We start from the raw sequence: 18,985 nt of genomic DNA, 5'->3' as shown, positions 1-18,985 counted from the left end.
ACATTATCTAATGTTAAATATGGGTTTTTAAAATTTAAGTTTTGGAACATTGAGGGACTATTGATGAAGCAAGTTATATTCCTTAAGAAACCTGAGTTGAACATATTTACAACCAGAAAAAGGAAATTAAGTATTTTCAGGTTTAGTCTATTTTTTGCTTTAGACAAACAAAATTAAGTATTCTTACTCTTTTTAAAAAATATTGTTACTCTTTTTAGAAATTTCTTGTTATAAACAGAAGGTGTAATATCTACATGGTTATGCATTCTTTTAATTTAATGCAAGACATTCCAAGTCAGCATAAACGGTAAAATGTACATGGCATTCATACAGAGTGTTGTTAAGTATTATAAAAGGAAAAATACACTAAGTTCCTTTGTGTTGGAAAACACTTTTCCTATATCAGAATCAAGGAAGGAGACAGTAACCTACAGATTGACATTAGATAAAATCTCTTTCTGAGTTAGCAAGTAAAATTTGCTAAATTTGTGCAGTGATGAGATAGGTTTCTTTATGATAGTATTTAACAGTTCTATTAGTTTTTCATTATTTTGGTTTATTTGTGGTCATTGAGGTTTTTTTTTTTTTTTTTTAATGTGTGGCTTGGTAAAAAAGTCACTTAGGTTGGCAGGAATCTAACCTAAAAAAATTTTTTTTTCTTGCTTAACTATTTGAAATATTTCTTACAAATTTAAGTCCATTTATCTGGATAAATACCATGCTAATAAGAAAGAAAAAGTTAGCAGAATTTTTGAAATTTATATATTATCGGTGAAGAAATTTGACATTTTATTTATTTGGAAAACAGTTAACAAAGCACAAATTAATTCTATCTCAGAATCCATTTTCATTTCATTTCATTATGCGTTTTTATTGGGATACTTCTTTTTTTTTTTTTTTAATATTTTTATTTATTTATTTGACAGGGAGAGATCACAAGTAGGCTGAGAAGCAGGCAGAGACAGGAGGAAACAGGCTCCCTGCAGGGCAAAGAGTCTGATGCGGGGCTCTATCCCAGGACCCTGAGATCGTGACCTGAGCTGAAGGCAGAGGCTTTAACCCACTGAGCCACCCAGGCGCCCCGGGATACTTCTTTTTGATTTAAATTTATTTAGAAGCTGGTGTACTGGAACAGGAATCTTGAGAACCCTTGAAAAACATTAAAATATGCTAGGGAAGAAGCAAGCAGAACAAAACAAAAACAACAAAGAAGTTAATGTGGTGACCTTCCATGTTCAAAACATCTAAATAACTGAGCTTGGTTAGTTGGTTCCTTCCTTCTATCCTTTCCTTCCTTCTCTTCCTTCATTCCATCCTTTCTCCATCCTTTCCTTCCTCTCTTGCTTTTCTCATCTTTCTTCCCTCCTCCATCTTTTTCCCTTCCTTTTTTTCCCCCACCCACTCCAGTGAATGAACGAACAAATGATAATCAAGCATCTACTATGTTCAGGCACCATGGCAATTGGTGGGGACAAGTAAAAGGAATGGAAACAAGTTTAAAAAGATGCTTCGAAATAGAGAACATATGACTGAATGCCTAGTTCTGTAAATTCATTCAATGAATTTTGAATGCCTTTTACTTTGGTGGGCACTAGAGATTTTTTGCTCATACAAGGGTCATGATGCAAAAAATATCTGGCGCTATAATGGAAGTATATAGCAAATACCATGGGAGTGTAAAGAAAGGAGCATCTCGATCAGCCTTCAAAAAAGATTATTAGCTCAGGTTTGGAAGCCTGGTTCAGATTCCTCATGTGTTATTAACAGTTATTTAATATTAGAATTTATGAATTTTGCAGACCCAGCCTTACTGCTACCCCAGAATCTTTAGCGTTAGGGATGGATGGCGGGGGGGAACATCCTATAGGGTTACTGAGTTATCTTCTCCCCGCATTCTGGGGAGTAAGAAGGCATCACGGTTGTGGTCTGGGAATTGGGAAAGGTAGTGTTGCATTCAGAAAATGAGATGTTCCTTGGCTGTGTGCATCAAAGGATGGGTAGAGCCATGCTCAGAACATAAGCTTTCTTGGAGTTGCTCTCATATTCGCTTCTTTCCAGGTCACTCTGCTAAAGACACATGTGTCCCCATGTCACCTTCTTGATACAATACTTTTACACTACAAAAAATATTTTAAAAGTTGTTAGATTCTAAGGCTTGTTCTCAAAAGTTTATTTGGGATCTGACATACAGTAGTATTGGGATTTCTCCAAAATTAACTTAAAAACAGACTTGTAAGTGATAATAGACAGCTTCTTGGAATAGATTGCAGTGTAATGTTCTGGGATTTTGATCCATATCTGATTTCTGACCAAACTAATGTGTAAAAAGTTTTTTGTAGTATCAGCAGAATATAAGTAGCTAAAAATAATAACTTTAAAGATGATGCATCACTTTCAGGGTCTTTTTTTCTTTTATTTTGAAGTTTTTATTTATTTGTCAGAGAGAGAGCACAGGCAGGGGGTGCCGCAGGCAGAGGGAGAGGGAGAAGCAGGCTCCTGCTGAGCAAAGAGCCCTATGGGGGACTGGATCCCAAGTCTTTGGTATTGTGACCTGAGCCGAAGGCAGATGCTTAACCGACTGAGGCACGCAGGCATTTCCACTTTTAAGTTTTTACACTTTTTCAACATGTTTATCATTGGCAGAGCAAAATCAAAGGCAATATTCAGAGGATGGATTGAGAAATTGATGTTATTTAAATATTTAAAAACCAAAACGTATTTCAACTTTTTCTGGTCCTTCTACTTTTTATATTTGCTAATGCATCAAAGTATGTATATTTTGTACTAAATTCTGTACACAACTAAATTAAAAGACATGGTTTCTTCCTTCAAGGTATTTACTGAGTTGACCTCTAGGGTGCCCATGATGACTATAGGTATGACCAAATATCTCCATCTCACAAACCAAAGAACCCGTCTTCCTGTCCATCCCCCTTGCCTATTTGCCTACTCTCTTATCTTCCCTCCTTTTTAAGAGTAAACAGTGGGTTTGATAATAGCCATTGTCAGCTGGCAGACATTTTTTACTGTTGATAAGATAAAGGACAGAAGTATCTTAGAAACCTGGCTATAATAGTAAAATTATTTGTTAAAAATGCTCTGGAGTGTGGTATGTAAATATAACAAGTTGCTATTGGCATATAGATAGATGTAGAACTGATTAAAGTGTATAGTGCATACAAAAATTAGTAAGTCATTGTCCCTGTTTTCCAAGGACCTCAAGTCTAGTTTGAAGAGCAACAGATACGTAAGAAATTGTAACATAAGGTCAGCCTTCATTAGTGCCACAGAAGAATAGCATTTTGATTTGGGGATAGAGTGATAAATTTAATTGTTTTTAATTCTAAACTATACGCTTTTTCCAATATTTTGAAGAAATGTGGAATAGAAAAAAAGAATTTTGGGAACTTTTGTAAATCTGTTTTACTGGAAGTTGTATATGAGGAATGTGATAGAAAGTAGTTTAAAAAATTTGCAAATTCCAGAATTTGGAAAGGTCTTAATTTCCCAAGGATATACAAGTTTAGATGTTTATTAGTAATTCTTGTGGATTTATAAATATACTTCTGGAGATCCCGCCTTTTATTGCCATATCAGAGCTTTTTTTTTTTTTTTTTCATTCCAAAGACCTTGGATAAGTAACAGCTGTTTAATATAAAGGAAATTAACATCAGCATTAAAGTTTTTGCTACTACTCATTTTGAAACACAATTCCCTCTAGGGTCAATTTTATGGATATTTGAAAACATGATATGAATTTCCTATACTGAAAAAATTAGAAAGCTCTTCAATTAAAGACAAGTTATTGGGCTGGGAAATAGCAATAAATCCTAGATAAGCACTAAGGTTTGCATTCAATGTAAGTCATGCTGATGATTCTATAACAGAATCACGTGTTTGAGAATTTATTCACACTCCGAATTTTTGTCTTATCCCATTTTCCTTGATAAAAAAGATTGACAATTTGGGAAGAAAATTCAAATGAAGATTTTGACCTCTTTTTTTGAGGAGATGGTGATAAGATGTGTTCTTTTAAAGAAATTCTGCCTTCTGTTAAGTATACCTAATTTGTCTTCAGCTATGCTGATTTTTTTGTTTTGCTTTGTTTGTTTTTTACCTGTCTTTAGAAATGGAATTTGTAGTATGTACTTGAGGTAGGAAATACAGATGATTTAAATGAGGGCATATTCATCATATGTTAGGAGAAAGAATTTTTTCCTCCCTTTGGGAGAGTTTGATTCATTCATTGATCTGTGAATCAGCCTGTGCTCAGTACAGAGAAGTAGCCTTTATACTGGCCAGTCATTCCCTGCCCCTCACTACGCATAAGGGGCCTGCTTAGCTCACTTTCAAAGACATCTGGCAGATGCCATGGGGCTGTGTTTGGGACCCGAGTTCCAGAGACAGTCCTGGACCCATTGGCCCTTGGCATTAGGCCCTCTGGGAACACTGCAGCTTCAACTGGTTGTCTTAGTCTCCCCACTGAGTGCCTTGCAGAGACTGGCATGGCAGGGAGAACCGAGTGTTAGAAGAGAGATTTTGGTAAGCTAAGATTTTTGGTTCTTTTGTAATAAGTTAGGAGTTGCTTATTTCATATATGGGGTAGATGAAAAATAATAAGCTCTTAGGATGGCCCTGAGAATTATAACTCCTAGTGTTACCTTACATGAATGTTTTGCATGATGTAGAACTAAAAGTCCTAAAAGGCACTAGAGATCAACCAGAGTTAAATTAGATGTGTTCTGTATGACTTTAGATTAGTATGTCTCTTGTTAATTTAAATTAGGTTCCACTCACTGATTGCAAACTGAAATTGTCTAAGATGTTTTCAAGAAATAAGTAAATGGGGATGCCTGGGTGGCTCAGAGGGTTGGGCCTCTGCCTTCGGCTCGGGTCGTGATCTCAGGGTCCTGGGATCGAGCCCCATGTCGGGTTCTCTGCTCAGAGGGGAGCCTGCTTCCTCCTCTCTCTCTGCCTGCCTCTCTGCCTACTTGTGATCTCTCTCTGTCAAATAAATAAATAAAATATTTAAAAAAAAAAAGAAGTAAATGTTTCTCTTGAGATTCTTAATAATTTTTTTTTTGGCATTTCCAAAACATTTTATTTAACTGACTAGATTTTGAACAGTAGCTGTATATGTCTTCTAAACAAGTTCTTTTATGATAGTGTTTTTTTTTCTTACCCACAACCCCACATCCCCAAAGTTAATTTTTAAGTTAGTGACGGTATTAGAAGTCCTTATAACTACATCACCTTATTAATTCAAGAGTGTTTAATTAACAGGTGTTACAGTGTATCAAGTCTATGGTAGTGTGTCTCCCCTAGCTGACTCAAAGCCTCAGTGGAATGGAGGGCATATGGCAATTTTTACAGATCTTGACCTGAGGGCACTCAGCAAGGACATTGCAAATTGATAAGGATCACATAAAATTATACCGTGTTTGACAACAAACACGGTGACTTGGGCATGAAATTATTATTTATTTACTTTTAAAATCTAAGTTATAATTTTTTATTAGATTTTTTTTTAACTGTAGAATTGTTTTCAAGCTATTGCTCCTTAATTATAGAAACAAGCTTTTCTCTGCAATTAGGCATATTCTACCTGCTGGTGTACAGTTCTGCCACTTTACAAACAGATTAATTTTATGAGAGAAATAGACATACAACCTATATGCTTTCTCTATGCATAATTGCTTTTGTGTATGTATTTATATATATGTGTATATATAATTTTTTATTTTTTTCCACTTTAATGTTGTTCTGTAGTGTGATTGATGCTCTCTGTCAGCCTTTTGGTTTGGATAAGCCACCAGTTTTCACAAGCCATGGTGTAAAAAAGGAAGTGTGCGCATCACTTTTCTTATATTCATCTGTGTCTGTGTCATATTAACATAATGGTTGGTGTGTATGACCGTTTATCATGATTTCTGTTTTAATGAAGACAGTTTAGTCATTTATATTTAGGGAGAAGAACTTAACCTCAAATCCTAGATTTGCAGTCATTATCGGTATTCTTTCAGTTCTGTTTCTGCTGAAATAGTATGACATCCTCATTGGAAATTGGGGCTGATGCTTGCACAATAATGAACTTTTTCATTATTACACTTTTTCGAAAAGCTACGCTCAAAGAAGGACATGTTCAGACTACCTTTTGGAGTGTAGAGAATGCAGCACTGACCGCAGAGAATTTTCTTAGAGTGCAGAAGTTCGGGAACTCCTTGTGTAGCGCCGTTACAAGTGGTTTAATGTTTCTGAATGGCATAGGTTACAGGGAGTGTCAAGAGGATGGAAACCTCCTTGTATTGACCTTTCTGAGACAGTGCATTCATGTCAGAAACTAATCAAGTGCAGCTGCAAGACTAATTGTGTGGGGAAGCTGTAAACACAGAAAGCTGTGACCTCCACTCGGAGCTCTGTTTTATTACAAGCATTCAGTTTGGAACTACTGACTGTGAACTTGAATGGACAATAATTTACTCAACTGAGCACAGACTAGTAGTATTTAATAATTATTGAGCTTTTTGGCACGAGATGGATGCCTGCAGATTTCTCGTGGAGGCATTTGAGAAAACTAGCTTAGGCCTAAATGTGTGAGTAGAAGGAAGAAAGAGCTTGGGTTTGTAAAGCCAGGAGAGAAGTTCTTTGAATCTTTTCTTTGAGTCTGTCTACTTACAATGGAATTTCACTTTAATCCTCAAGTTAACTTGTCCTTCTCTGAGGCTCATTAATACTTGTTATAAACTCCTCATTAAAATACAAGTAAATTAAAATAATTCATAATTTTTGACTTGATAATTATTTTACAGAAGTGAGACAGTGGTTTTAAATTATGAGATGAGAGCTGATTTTATTTTTTTATTACTTTTTTTTTTTATTTTATTTTTAATAGGAAATAGCTTAGCCACCTAAATATAATTCATATGGGCATGCACAGGGCTTTAGGCTTTGTCTGCATATGAGCAAAAATGTTATTATTTGTAAAGTAACCTAACTAGATATTTGAATAATCTTGTTAGGTTTTGGTAATCTTAGAATTAATTCAAGGTGGCCAACTTTATATAATGCTTTATCTTCATAGTGTATAAGTCATTTTTTGATTTATTTTAGTTTTAAAAAATATTAGTAAAATTTATTTTTTAGAGAAGTCTTAGGTTCACAGCAAAGTTGAGAGGCAAACATGACAGATTCTCATATTACCACCTCCATCTCTAAGCCTCCCTTCTTATCAGGGTATCCCATCAGAGTAGTAAATTTGTTACAGTTGAAGAACCTACATGGACACATCATTGCCAAAAGAAGTCCACACTTTTCCTTCAGAGTTCACTCTTGCTGTTGTTCCTTCTGTGCCTTATGACAAATCTGTAATGACTGTAGGTGCCACTATAGCGTAACGCAAAGTTTCATTGCCTTAAAAATCCCCTAAGTTCTGTCCATCCCTTCTTTTCTGCAAACCTCTGGCAACATTGATCATTTTATAGTCTCTTTGCCTTTTCTAGAATGTCATATAGCTGAAATCAAATGGTGTGTAGCCTTTGCAGCTTCTTTTGCTTAGTAATGTGCATTTTAAATTAATTAATTATTTTTATTTTTAGTAATATGCATTTAAGGTTCCACTGTGTCTTATTGTGACCTGATAGCTCTTTTTTTTTTTTTTTTGGGTGCTGAACAATATTCCATTGTTTTCATTTAGCTTTTAGGAATAGAAGAAGCCTATTATGTTAGTGCTGTTATTTTAAAAAAATTTCATTTTAATTTTCATTCTTGTTAAGTAAAGTACAATTATTTCTATTTGCACATGAGGAAACTGAGGTACAGAGAAGTTGAATAGGTTTTCCTATTCCAAAAATCCAAAAATATTTCCTATTCCAAAATCACGTTGAATCCCAGATCTTGCTACTGTCATTCTATCTTAGAGAAGGAATATGTTAACATAAATAAAATCTGATATGTTGAAATTTTAAGTGTAACTAAATTTTTATTAAAAATACTGTATTTTTACATCTTGTACATTCTATCCTTTTTTTTTTTTTTTGGTGTGGAAAATAAACTGCCATTTTACTGAGGTTTTAACTAGAGTGTTAGTAGATACAGTTTAAATCTCACTAACTTTAAGATTTTGTGCAGTACAGAGTTTGGGTTTTTATCCTTTTGTAATCTTGTCAATTATATATCTTTTCTGATGCAGTCAATGAATATAGCATGCTAATTGTTTAAGTTGTTGTTAAGACATCTGCTACTTGAAGGAGTTAATTTGATCATATGATGACAGCTAATGTCAGCTATACATTGTGAAAGCTCCTACTTTGGGAGGTGTGGGAAATAATTTAGGTTTATATATAATGTGCCTTTTCCCCTCATGTTTTTAGAAAACCTGATATTTGAAATAATTACATATGTAATTACTACACTGAAAAATTTTATTTATTTTGCTAAAATAAAAGCTTTGTGCAGTGGCAGTATCGTAGCCAATGAGGTTTATCTGAGGCGCGGTTATTGCTATTTTGCTAAAATATATTAATACTGAATTTATATTAAGCCATTCAGAAATGACCATTACACATGCATAGTACTGTAATGGAATCTGTCTTGTGATTACATTTTCTTAGACATGTGAGATTTGAAAACATCCACACATAAATATACATGCATGTTTTTGGCTTTTATTTTAAAAAAGATTTTTAAATGTTTATGTCATTTCCCCTTCTGTAGTTTGCAGTTTTATTAATCTGTATGGCTTTTGAGGGACAAGTAGCAAACCACACATGTATCTTTATAAAATAATACTTTTATATTATGCAGATGTGTGTGTGCGTAACATATTACACGTAATAATGATTGACATTTGGTATCAGGCATTGTGCTAATTTAGTTATATGGGTTTTCATATTTAGTTTAATGTCGATAACCTATAAAGTAGATGCTACTGTTATTTTTATTTTATAGAAAACTGTGGCTGCAGATCAACTAAATGCCACATGATCACACTCTTGATAAGTAGGATATTGTCAAGAATTATAAAGAGTCAGGGGCACCTAGGTGGCTCAGTTGGTTAAGCGTCTGCCTTTGGCGTCGGTCGTGATCCCAGCATCATGGGATCAAGCCCTGGCATCGGCTTCCTGCTCCGTGGGGAGCCTGCTTCTCCCTCTCCCTCTGCCTACTGCTCTGCCTGCTTGTATTCTCTCTGTCAAATAAATAGATATAATCTTTAAAAAAAAAATAAAAAGGAATTGTAAAGAGAGATTTTACCCTACTTTCAGGCTCACAAATTAGCCTGCCTTGGTTTCATGGATTTTGCAGAAGACACGAGATTTCTGTTCAGAGACAAAAAACTTACAGCAATAACAGTAGATGGAATATCATCATTTTCCTGTGATGGTTTCTGGAGCCCTAGTTGTTCTAGGGTGAAGTGAAGAGTGCCAGGTGATACTGCAAACACAGTAGATTGCATGACAAGCAGAAGACTCTGAGCCTGGGGAGCCCAAATCTTTTATAATGGGCAGTAAGCATGCTTTTTTGCTCCAGAGCAAAAAAAAACTTCCAAAGTTGTTCATTGTACACAGACATCCTTGAAAGACAGTCTAGAAAAAGGTAAATGCCTCTCTTGTAAGACATGCAGAAACATGAAAGACCTATGGAGAATTTTTCTCCCAGTCAAGTGTTGGTAGAATGACTCCAGAGTGAATCTATTTAACTATTCCTTGTTATACTCTCTCCCCAAATAAAATATTTTTTTTATTTTTTCTTTATTCTTTTATTTCCTTTTCTCCTCTATGTAGTCTTTTGTAGGTTCTTCTTATTCAGATAATTTTTAGAATTATGCTTTCCTCTCTAGCTTCACTGCCATTACTCATTTTTGGGTGCTTGTCCTCTTTTGACTCAGTTATTGTAGATAATCTGGGAGGTCTTTTCCCTTGCTTTCTGTTTTTCTCATTCATTTTGTTTTTGGCCTCTTCCTGAAAGTCCCTTATAAATCTCTAATAGGTTTACTTGGCCAATCTTTGTTCTCTGAGTGGGTGGATTGAATATTCATACAGATGACCCATTAAACCCAGACCCTTTGGCCTAATATTTAAGACCATCTATAATTTGTTCCTTTCTTGTGTATTCAACTTTGCTTCCCACTGGTTCCCTACAAAGTACAATATAATACTTGTTTCTGTAACTATACTTTATTCATTTGTTTCTTCCATCTGAAATGCCCTTTGTAGTTCTTTTCTGAATTCTACCTGTTCTGCTTTACCTACACCATGAAACTCCCTGATAGTATGGAATATATGTTCTGCGAGCACTTATTTTAAATCAGTATTTATTTAATGCGAATTGTTGTTGAATTAAAATAATTCAATTTTAATTAAAATAATTAAAATAAAATAATTTTTGCTAGTTTTGCCTATGGCAAAAGTCAGAGGCTATGTCATCTACATTCTTTGTATGCTACTGAAAGAAATGGTGGCTGCGAGCCTCAAGAAATGAGAAGTTACATAGATGGGAAAAAATAGATGGAGATAAGTTGTAAGGAAGATATGGGAACACGGTTGAAACATAGGATTGTTTTAAGGAGTAATGTGAAGTGAGATGGGATAGTGCTAAGATTGTTTGATGGAATGGTGGCTTTGGATTTTCAATAAGCAAAGAAGACCTGTAGATATTTGAGTAAGAATGGTGTGATAAAAATGGTGCACTTGGCAATACATGTCTGTCTATTTACTATGGATTGGGAGAAATGAATGCTAAGAAGCCAGCTAGAAGGTATTTGTAGTTATCTTGGTTTCGTTGGATAGCATAGATATTTTAGTGTGAAAACTAATACTTGGGAGGGATCAGAGGTTAGAGTAGGATGGAGTCGTTGCCATTTCTGTAGTGGGACATAATTTAATACCACAGTTTATATGAAACTTTTATATTCTTTGAAAGTTTGATATAGCAAGTGATGTTACAGCCAGATTTTGAAAAAATATCAGTTAATTACTTAATATTTGTGATGCTAATGTAGCTGTTGGGGAGATACAGATGAATAAGAGACAGTATCGTATTTTTCAGACCTAAAATTTGGTTGAGCATAGTAATTTGTTAGATTTTGTTCATGCAGTGTGTCCCTTGTCTGGAGTCCATATCCCAGGCTCTTCCCTTAACTGTCTCTCAGTATGCTGCTGATCAAAAGGGTAGGAAACTGGAGAATTAGGAAAAATAGCAAGTGCTTTGGTGGGTCTTTTTCTTCCCTTGCAGAGATAACCTCTTTGGCAGATAGACTTTTTTTTTTTTTTTTTTTTTTTTTAAGATTTTATTTATTTACTTGAGAGAGAGCATGAGCAGGAGAGGTGTAGGGAGAGGGAGAAGCCAGCTCCCTACCGAGCATAGAGCCCAATGCAGGGCTGATCCCAGAACCCTGAGATCATGACCTGAGCCCAAGGCAGCTGCTTAACTGACTGAGTCACCCAGGCGCCCCAAGGCAGATAGACTTGATGGGATGAACATGGGGATTCACTTTCTTACTAATTGTAATGAATCTTCATTTTTCTTTCCATCACTAGGCCTAACTAGTCACTTATGTTTGCACAGGTGGTTGTGAACTACTGTTCTAGTCATTCAAGATGTAATTCATTTTGTAATATTTTTATTGAAACATAGCTTTGTAGTAACATTTCATAAAGTGAGGAAATGATATGCATCTGGTTTGAAAAATCCATACTGTGTTCCAGATTGTTGGCAAAACTTCAGAAACTGCATCTGAGAGTAATATGTGGTCATTTCTGTGAAATGTTGTGACTTAGTATTCAGTAATTCTGGTGATACATGTCTGTATATAGTGGATAAAAATAGAGAATTGTGAGAATTTGTTATAATTAATCTCAAATTAGTCTAGGACTACAGAAAGGCAAATGGTGATACATTTAACTCATGCAGGAATTTTTAAATGTTTTGCTCTTTTCTTCCTATCTCATGGTACAGATTACTTTTGTAATTGTTCAGAGATGAAGATTTATTAAATAAAATAATATGAAAACAAATCTTGCAGTGAGGGCAAATATTTCTAAAGTATCCAGAGTGTAACCTGTGGTAGGGTTGCTAAGAGGCTAATCTGAAACATCTGTTAGGCATATTCACATTTACTATTAGTTTGAGAATATTTATTTCATACATATAGTGTAGTTAATCAGAATAAAAAGTTTAGTCTACACAAGTTTAAATCTTTAAAGGTACTTTGGCAGGATACTAATAGCTTAAAAACTGTTCTAGCAGGAATCATTATTTTGGGGATTTTCTTTGCATTTTCATTGAAATCTTGTTTATGTGTTATTGCAATGGATGAGCAAACTTGAAATGATCTCCATGCCTGTGTTGGCCAGAATAGTCCACTTAAAGGTAAGGTTAATGAAAACTCTCTCTCCCTCCCTCCTCTCTCCCTGTAATGTTGAAAATTATGAAGACATGCATTTGATGTAGGCAAGGCATGACGAGGCAGTATACCTACTAGAGTAGTAGCTAGCTATCACTTTTAGGAATTTTTCTGATTAAATTTATTGATGATTCATAGGGCACAGAATGCTAGAGTGAAGGATGAGGAAAGGGAGATAGGAAACTTTTTAGTAATTGTGGCTCTAATGTGTTTTAATTTGAAGGCTTGGGCTATTTGTTTTGGGACATTAAGTTCTTGGGAAACACTCTGAAAGAAGCACCAAGTTTTATGTTTTTTAAAATACTTTAAAGTTTTACCTAGGGTGGTGAAATTGATAATTCTGCTTTTGTATTGCCCTTGGAAGTTTTGCTGTGATCCTTTTACGTTTTGGCTCTTGTTCTCTGCTTCCCTGTGATCTTTGCTGTACCTGAAATAGTTTCAGGAGACTTTCCAGGTGTCCCTTAGATCTCTCGCTGGGATTCAAAGAGCACATGTTTCTAGTTTAATGAGTTGTCATTAGGTAACATTGTTTACTTAATTGAAAGCATAAATTTTCCAGGCTATAGTAACAGTAATCACCACCATTTATTGACCCTCGTCCCTGTGCCAGGTAATGTGCTAAATGCCTTACATGCATTTATTACTTCATTAAGTTCTCAGAATAGCTCAGAAGGGATGCATTCCTAGCCCCATTTTTACAGATAGAAAACAGGGCTTGGAGACACTTTCCCAGTTGCCAAAGATCACACAATAAGGATTTCAGAGCCAAAGGTCACACAATAAGGATTTCAGAGCCTTAGTACTTTCCAGAATAACACACTGCCTGTTGGAGTACTAAATTTTTAATGAAGTTAGATTTTGGTGTTTCCTATAAATATACTGTTTACTAACATCACGTAAACTCATATATGCTCATTTCATGGAAGATTTTAAAAACAGAGCTGTCATTGCTGTTGCTAAGTTCTCTATCCCTGGTCTTCCTTCCCCAGGCATCCTATTGTCATGGACTTAGTGAGGTCCACAGAGTAAGAAGTATATTGAAGAGAATTAGGAAGAAAACACAGAGAGTAGGGAGACCCTGTAGAATTGAGGAAGCTGCAGAAACCATTACGGAATGGCGCCCTCGACCATGCACTGTCTTGAGGTGGCGTGTCTTGAGCTTCTCTTTATTCCTTTTAAAGCTCATTTAGTTCATTGGAAGGTGGAGTTTGGGGAGACAGAAAACTAAAGAGATCTGTTTTTAAGCCACTCTTTCCTTTTGAGTCCTTGTTTGTAAATATCACCAAGTATAAAACATTGAAATTCTCTTGAGATAGTGTAGGAGATCGTAAATAGGTAAAGAAAGGGCTCTTCGACTTCAGAGCTGTGAGATCTTGGGCATGTTTATTAACTTTTTTAGTATTACTGTCTCATGTAAAATGGACACCGTGATACATACTCAGTGTTTATTAAAAGGCCAAAATCAGATATTATATCTATCTGTATATCTCATATAGATCTGTCTATGAAGAATACGGCTTGATACATGGCAAACACCTGGTAGTTGGTAGTGAATATTAACTAATCTGCATTAAAGTCATTGGTTTTTTAGTAAAATGTGTAGACCCCATTCAGTTTTGAGCTGTTAAAAGATAAACAGAGACAGTAAAATTTAGAAGAGTTTATTTGAGCAATGAAAATTTTCATTGGGCAACACCAAACTGAAAGTGGTTGGGAGTGCTCTGTGGACAGGAGCGGGGGTGGGGGGGTGGGGAAGGCTTTTCTACAGTAGGAATGCAAGGAAACTGTTTGATTGGCTATAGCTTAACTGGGTGCCTCATTTGGAAAAACCTAGTTTGTTGGTTATTGTGATTGGTTGTTCTTAGGTTTCAGTTTCTTAACCTTGAGACATTTATGGAAATTTATTCTAGCTTAGGTTTTGGATTGCGTGGAGGTTGCCAAAGTGTAGAGCCATTTCACTCTAAAGGCTTTCTTGTTTAGGTGGTTGGGTGGGGATGCCTGGGTGGCTGAGTCGGTTGAGTGACTGCCTTCAGCTCAGGTCATGACCCCAGGGTCCTGGAATTGAGTCCCACATCGGGTTCCCTGCTCAGCAGGGAGTCTGCTTCTCCTTCTGCCTGCCACTCCCTCTGCTTGTGCTCTGTCGCTTGCTCTCACTCACTGTGAGTGGCAAATAAATTAAATAAACAAACAAATAAATAAATGAAATCTTAAAAGAAAAATTGCTTTAACACTACCCACTTTAGCTCTTCTGCATTTTTTTTTTTCCTTGCTGGTAAATGGTAATGACTGCTTATCTCCTGTGTGAATTGTGGGAGTTACAAAATGGATGGATTAAAGTAGAAATATGTAATTACTCGAAAGGATCAGAGTGGTTCTTACATCAGAATAAAATTTGGCTGAAATATCATGGAATATAATAATAATTCTAAAGGAGGACTTTGTAAATTACAGAAGGTGTTGGTCATTCAAGGAAGGGAGAATTAGGAGTTGTAGATTGAAGGTTAGCACTGCCAGGATAGTAGAGAGAATGCCATGGCCTGGGAGTAGAAATGTCCTGTGTGTGATCAGTGTATTTCTCCTGATTTAATAGAAATGGTGTTTTTGTTTGTTTGTTTTAGCTTGACATCGCTATGTATTGAAACCTCCACATTAATTCGTCTTGCTCTGAGGCTTTGTTCACCAAGAAATCTTCTAATCTGGCTTATGCAGTTTGCATTTAGGGAGGGTATTCATTAATAAAAGCCTTAGAATGTATTGTTGTTTTGGCAGTTAAGTTTTATATTACATGTTTATAAACTACATTTTGGCTGGAGCTGTTTCTGATAGCTTGATGAATGTCAATAAGCATTTGTGAAATGGTCTCTTTGCATACTAAGAAATCAGGTTTCTTTGCCTACTGAGAGTCAAACTACTCTCCAGTAGTGTCCCATGGAAGGTGTGCTGCCAAATTTTAGTCAATACAAACTTTTATTGTAGTTGCAACTATACAGTTCTCTTGTGACATCATTTGGCAGAACATTGACCATAATAAAGCATGCAAAGTGATAATGCCTGAGATACCTAGAGTGTGATAAGAAGCCAGCACCAAAGAAAGACTTTTGAGCTATTTGAGAACTTGGCCTCTACAGGAGGAGTATCCACGTATACTCACAGACTCTACAGAAGGGCAACTTTCAAGCTTCCAAACTAGTGGCTCCTATATCTGTTGTTCTCTGTTGGATCTAAGCATGGTGTTATGTATCAGTAAATTTTTGTGGAATGGGTGAGTAGATTGAATGTTCATTCAGTGATGTACAGGAGGTCAGTTGTGGACATACAAAACATAGAATACACTTCTTTTTAGACTACTTTTTTGAGGTATGATCAACATACCAAAAGCTGTGCATGTTTAATGTATACAACTTGGTAAGTTTGGAGGTATGTATACAGCTGTGAATTCATTGCCACAATCAATGCCATAAACCTGTCTATCACATCCAAAAGTTTCTACATTCTTCTTTATTCTTTCTTCTGTATGCGTTTTTTTTTTTTTTTGTGGAACATGCTCTTTAATGACCTAATAAAGATAATATTTAGTCTGATATCACATCTCTTATCCTCTTCTAAATGGTGATTTAAAAAGACCTTCTAGCCATTCAGTTCAGCAACAGAAAGTCTGTAAGTGAATTATTATAGCATTCCATAATGATGTGATGTTGGAAAATAGAGTTTTAGATCCTTAAAATGAGACAAAAAAATGAATTCTTTTATGGAATCTAAAATCTATTAGCTTTATTGTAGTAGTAGTCATAGCCATGGCTGACTTTGGTGCTATTCTGAGTCTTAATTTCTTCATTCCAAAGTGCTCTGAGCACATAAGAAGGTTGAGAATCTCTGTTGCAGACTGTGGTGAATTCTTGATGTAATGCAGTCCTGCTAGGGATCAGTGGGAACACTAGGTGATCTGCCCAGGTGCCTTGTCCATGAAAAACAGACCTGTTTTCATACTTCTTTGACTTAGTAGGATTGGTGGTAGGTATGCTTAATTAAGTCTTATTCGCAGAATACCTATATGGGAAAGTTACTTCTTGATAGGCTATGCTGTAGGTCATCATGTGAAGGAGAGTTTTCTTTAAGGAAAACACACTACCTGTGTAGTTCAGACTCTATAACACTTTTTTTGTGTATGTGTGTGTGTTTTCTTTTGGCTATAGCACTAGGTTATGAGGCAGAAATATATATATACACTAGTAATTATAGTGTTTGCTTAATTAAATGGTCTTATTTTAAGTATTTAAAACATTTTTCCTTATATTACATCACTATGGAATGTTATGGGAAGGAAAGATTGAAGGTATGGGTCACTTATGCAGAGTTTCTGCTGCTACAACAATTGAATGATTCTTATTTATTTGACAGACAGAGATCACAAGTAGGCAGAGAAGCAGACAGAGAGAGGGGAGGAAGCAGGCTCCCCGCTGAGCAGAGAGCCCGATGCGGGGCTCGATCCCAGGACCCTGGGATCATGACCTGAGCTGAAGGCAGAGGCTTAACCCACTGAGCCACCCAGGTGCCCCCCAATTGAATGATTCTAAGATATTTTTCAGCCAACTTCTTGAATAAAGAATTGGATAAAGTTGGGTCAGCTGCCAAAGTATGCATCTTTCTTAGATTATAAAAAGTATGTTCTAGGTTTTATATATCCATAATTGACTTCCTATCCAATACTGATAGAATATATAAGGAGATACAAGTGCTAAAAATTTTTATTCTATTATTTATTGTAACTTCCATCATATATATAAAACCAACAATTCATTGGTATTTAGTAATGCAAAACCCCCAAGTTTTCTATACATTTTGGATTCATTAAAATATTTCAAATCATCCTAGATTAAGTTTTTCTAAAAGGTGTCAAATATTTCTTTCTTAACTAGAATATAATAAACAACTTAAATTGTTCATTATTATTAATATGAAAGATTTTATAATCTCAGAATATTTATATATTTAGGACTTATCAAATTGGGGAGGGTTCTTTATTCTAACTAAATGATCTCCATTGACTGTTAATTTTGAGCTTAGCTTACTTATTATCGATTGCTTTATAGGGAACCTCCCCCCAAACAGCAGCAATTTTATTTGCTTATAATTCTGTGCATCAGCAGTTTTGTCTGGGCTTAGCCAGGCAGTTCTTCTGCTGGTCTTTCTGGATCACTCACACAAGTCAAATCTTCTGGTGCTTCGTGGCCTTAGATGATGTTGAGCTAGGCATTTGCTTCTCTGTCTCCCTGGTCTCACCCTCAGGTTGGTTAGCTTTGGCTTCTTGACACAGTGATCTCCAGGTTCCAAGAGGTGATGCTGGAGCCTAAGTTTGGGAGTCCCACACTGTCGTTTTTGCCACATTCTGTTGATGGAACCAAATCATAGGGCTAACCCAGGAAGGGAGGGAAACTAGTCTCTTTTGTTAACTCTAACGAACAGAGCAGCAAAGTCAGATTGCAAGTGGTCATACACGTAGGGATGGGAGAAGTTGTTGTGGCCGACTTTGCACACAGTATAATGTTCTTAACCATTTCCTATTTTGCTTTTGCTTTCAACCATTACATCATTATTATTTTTATGCCTTCCTCTAGCATCCCAGTCTCTTAACCTTTCCATTCTGTGAATTTGCTATTATGTTTTTGAGACCACTTAACCCACATTTTTAGAATGACATGTAAATTAAGAAACAGACTTACTGTAAGAAAGGACATGAGGTAATTTACTATAAATCAAGTACATGCTAGTCATGACATCTCTTTCAGGCTTTGAACTTTTTTTTTTTTTTTTTTCAAACTGTGTGCCAAGATAGTGTTTCCTAAGATATTCTTCACATGTTTCTAGAGTTTTGCAGAGCCTCTTAAGAACTACTGTGTAGCGTGGTATAGGAGACAAAGCAGTACCCCAAGCAGAGCATTTCTGCATTCATGTATTTTACTTATAAAGGTTTTACATATTTGATTTTATTTGAACAAATACTTTCTTTGCTTAAAAAACAAAACTGCCATTTTAGGTAATTAGACTTACTGACCAACTGAGTTTTGGATAGCTGAGGTTAATTATACAGTTAAAACACAAATGATTTAAAACCTTATGAAAATCCTTTGCCTTAAGCCATTTCAAAAATGCATTTTCTCAATGGGGAAGTTTTATGCTTTAGTTTTATCAGACCCTTTAAAAACATATTCTTAGGGGCACCTGGGTGGCAAAGTGGGTTAAACCTCTGCCTTCGGCTGAGGTCATGATCCCAGGGTCCTGGGATTGAGCCCCGCATCAGGCTCTCTGCTCAGCAGGGAGCTTGCTTCCCCCCTCCTGTCTGCCTGCCCCTCTGCCTACTTGTGATCTCTCTCTTCCCATCAAATAAATAAAATCTTAAAAAAAAAAACAACCCAAACATATTCTTAAAATTTAGCAGCCCCAAATTTAGAGCACCAATTATACACAAAAAATGAAATTATACAAAATTAAGGACTAACTTACATCTAAGAAAGCAGTGAACACAGTAAAACAGCAAAATGAAGAGTCTTAGTATGTTTAAGGAATATATAACATTTAGCCCACCAA

At 35.7% G+C, this 18,985-nt stretch overlaps 1 protein-coding gene and 1 pseudogene across 2 annotated transcripts in view; both read left to right on the top strand.

Annotated features, from left to right (window-relative positions):
* Positions 1-18,985, top strand: part of TMEM135 (transmembrane protein 135) — a 256,778-nt gene that overhangs the window by 127,319 nt on the left and 110,474 nt on the right. The gene's annotated exons all lie outside the window — the stretch shown is intronic.
* LOC122914724 lies at positions 8,443-8,552 on the top strand (annotated as a pseudogene).

Source organism: Neovison vison, chromosome 7, assembly GCF_020171115.1.
Source record: "Neovison vison isolate M4711 chromosome 7, ASM_NN_V1, whole genome shotgun sequence".
Lineage (NCBI taxonomy): Eukaryota > Metazoa > Chordata > Mammalia > Carnivora > Mustelidae > Neogale > Neogale vison.
The sequence above is the reverse complement of the archived record's forward strand: the minus strand, read 5'-3'. Positions and strand labels throughout refer to the sequence as shown.